The following is a 4,063-nucleotide window of genomic DNA, read 5'->3' on the forward strand; positions in this document are numbered from 1 at the left end:
TATCAGCAAGGGTGGATAATGAGGTCTCTGGACCATTACCCCCCCCATTGCAGCCCCTGTAATGGGGGATGAAGGCCATTAGCTTCCTATGTTCCCAAAGCGTGAACCCGGGGTGCTGAAAAAAAGGACTTTTTTCCTACAACGGGACGCAGAAAATCCTTTTCCAAGATGCCACCATCGAAAGGGAAGGCAGGATTCCATACAGGACCCCTCTGGGAAGACAGGGTTCCATACAGGGCCACTCTTCGCTTTCCATGGAAGCCTGCAGAAGGCGAAAAGAGAACCCTATGACCTTATTACCACAAGCACATTTTTCTTCCCTTTCAAATCTATCCCAATTTCGAATAACTTCACCACAAAGCCAGTCCCAGGTGGACATGGCCACTTTAACCCCATATGTTGTCCCTTGTGGTCATGGCCAGTAGTCAGATTGTCCGGATCATGACCTTATTCCATGACCTGAACAATCTGGACACTGCCCATGGCCACCGGCTACACCTCAGTCACCAAAGATATATCACAATTTTTTGTACCTACATTATGACACTTGTCAAAAAATAAAACACTGGCACATTTGCAAAATCATGCTTTCAGGTCCTTGCCAAAGCTCCTTACACAAGTTTGCTGGAAATCCACCCATGTTTTATTTTTTCAAAAGTGCCAAATGTATGCACATACAATCGTCATATAACCTACCCCCACTTGACAAAATCTGTTCAGACGAAAACATTTATATCTAGTATTATAATCTTTTTTGCAAACCTTTGTGTAGATTTTTCAAATGGCACCCCATTTATAAGCTTTTACATCATTTTGGGACCCCCCCTCTAGTTTTGCCCCCTCTTGACAGAATCCCACCAAGTGTCCCCGAACTTCTCAGACCTTCGCGGCGAAAACCACCGTTTGTTTTGCTTCTTGCAGCCATATTCCATCCCATCCTCATCAGCCCTCACCTCCCCAGAGATTATTTGATAAGTTTGACTAGTGCAATGTTGTGTTTTTTAATCTGTTTTTACTGCAATGTCCGCAGACACCGGCTGACGTCCGTGAATCCAAGATGGTGGGCATTTCCAAAAATCTGACGCACCTCACGCTTCACCCCAGCCAATCAGCAAACACGTCACATGTCCGTGGATATGACGCAAGCCGATTAGCCAATCGGTGTCCTGTCCGTGGAGCGAACAAGGAAATGTGTCTGCGGAGTGGACATAGATATCACAAATTTTTAAACCTACTTTTTGGTTGTTTTAAAAAAAAAACTACTGGATGGATTTCCACCAAATTTACAAATGCACGCTTTTGGGACCAAGCCGCTGCTACTGCCGCAAATTTGGTGCAACTCTGTACACCGGTATGAGCTGTAGGCCTTAGCAAAGTTTTTCTCAATTCCCTCTATGGGAAAAAAAATAATTTTGGAACCCCCCCTATAACTCTGCCCCCGCTGGACCAAACCTCACCAAACTTTGCAAAACAATTCAGAGTTGGCCATATACTTTTTTTCAAAGTTTGGTGAGGATTTGTCTAAGGGGAGCGAAGTTATAAGCTGCCCAAAAAGTGCTCTTCCTATGGGATTAGCAATTTAACCATAACTATATGGCCGTTACCGCAGGTCATGTAATATATATATATATATATACATATATATGTATAAATATATATTTTTTTCACTCTTACCCATTATGATTATCCCGCCTCCCTCCGTTACTGTCTTTTACTTTACTCCGCATGCATCAATTTGCCACACTCCTTAGTTTCTGCTCACCATTCGCATATTTTTTTCTTCTTCGGACCCTCAGGATCACCACCCCCGTTACCGCCTCTTCAAACCGTGGTTCGTTCTTCTTGTCTTATAAGTAGGAGGGGATTTTTATAGAAAATAAAGGGACCCGTCACACCTTCCCCTTGCAAAGAATTTTTCGGCTTTTTACACTAACCACTATCTACGGGGAGGTTCACGTCCTATCAGCTGAATGGCAAAGGTTGTGCAATATTACTGAGACCCAAAAGTTTGCTTATATCTATGGTCGATGGGCTTATTAAAGAACCATCCTCTACGCTACTAAGTGAACTGAGTTTCTCAGCTCTGTAAGATGAATAGCAATAACCTGGAGATGAATGGGGATGCAGATTGTATTCATACATCAATAATCAAAATGACTCAGGTAGTTTGGCAAACGAGTACAACGAACATCAGCAGTCGTATGATCCTCTTATTCTAAACATCTTCGTAGAAACTGAGGTTATATTGCATAAACTTGTCATCATTGACGTGGACCTGTGTCACTACCTATGTGTCAAACTACAAAAACCTATCAAAGGGAGTGATTGGTTCTAAGTGAATGTCTAAGCATATGTTCCATATCAGTATAGAACCGTTGTGGGCTACATTGACCCAAAGAACAGAATTTCACCAAAACCAAACTGCATTTGCAACAAAAAGAAGGCTGCACCTTCTTGCCAAGCACACATTGGGCAGGATGGAACCAGGGGACACACAAATGGAGCGTGCCAGTGTGTTCTGACATATACAAATAGAATAAAGTGAAAAAGCAGCACTGCTTTGCTGAAAGCCCAAAATCCCCATTAAAAAGGAAACTTTTTCACCTTTACAAATGCTGCTCTGATGCTATTCCCACTATATTTCATTGTGCTTCAGCAAAACCAGGCATGATTTCTGAATTGTTAAACAGGAAATCATATTGTGCCTCCTTTCTAATATATATGGGCCTAAGCCCAGTCGCTCTGTGAAGAAAACCGCATTGCAAAGTTCCGATTTTAGATCGACTTTGCTGCCATTTTAGGATCATCTGCCATTTTTATTTCTGTTCATATGTAATTCTGTGTTCTAAAATGGTGGACTGTGTTTCCAACTTGAAACTGAGCCTTCCCGACCTTTGTGCCCAAGTTAATGGTTAGACTGTACGCGGGCCCAATGTTTAGACTAGGTAATGAGACCTTGTCCCATACATGACTTGTGGTCTTAGGATTGTCTGCACCAATAAGCCTCATCCACGAACATACATTGAAGACAATGTAATGCAAATGTCGAGCATGGACACTGGCCGAAATGCATAGTGAAGGGATATGTGCTAAGGCTTACTGCTAAATCCTGGAATACACTTTTGCCATTGTAACTTGTTTGTAATGTAAACCGAAGTAATCCATGTGCATATTGTTGTATGAGCCATAAGTGAACTCGGCACGAACACTAGACCACAGATTATTAACCTCCAGATGTCCAGTACCTCTCACTCCTCACACGGAAGGGCTGGTACTCACTGTGATGTACTGAGGGCCAGATAGCTATCTGAATTTTTTTCTTTGTAACTGTGCAGTAGAATAAAGATCTGTGAATCTTTATAAGCCTGTGTTTGGTGTATTTCCTTTTGTGGTACTCAGCCTCAATATTTCCTTTTGCTTTTACTACAGATGGCGCCCGAATAGGGACCCTCAAGATTGATGCCATGTCGTTGAAGGTTGACGCGGCTATCGGACTGGGATCAGACAGTGAAAAAAGGGGGCCCCTTTCTTGGATGAGAAGCGATACCTCAACAGTATTGCATGACCCGATCCCTGAACGGTGAGCCTGCGGTCCGAGGCGGCATCTTGATGAGGGTCCATATATCGAGGAAGGCAGTTTTGCTGAAATCACCAACCACGTGGGTTCTTTGTAGTCCTTTGTAATCCGATTGGACCTCTTTTGTCCTTTGATCAGGCGAGTCTTGACCCGATTCTTAAGCAACCTGATAATTTGTTTTAGCGTATTGTTCTTGCAGGTACAATTATTGACCAGGTAACACCAGGAATCTGATATGCCCGAGAAATTGCCTGCCTGTTTCAGGGCATTAATCCGCAAGGACAGACAATCTTTGGAATTTAGCCGACCGGCGCCACAGGAGGGGTCTCCGGCGTGTACTATGTACTGTAAGTACGGCATCAGTAGTATAGTGTTTAATGATATTTGGCACAGACTAACTAGACATGCTTCCAAACTTCAGTGGCCAACCAATGGTAGTTTTGAAATTCCTTGTATAGAATATTTAGAGTCTATATTATTAAAGAA

The sequence above is a fragment of the Ambystoma mexicanum genome, chromosome 1p (assembly GCF_040938575.1).
Source record: "Ambystoma mexicanum isolate Mex_15411 chromosome 1p, UKY_AmexF1_1, whole genome shotgun sequence".
Taxonomy (NCBI): Eukaryota; Metazoa; Chordata; class Amphibia; order Caudata; family Ambystomatidae; genus Ambystoma; species Ambystoma mexicanum.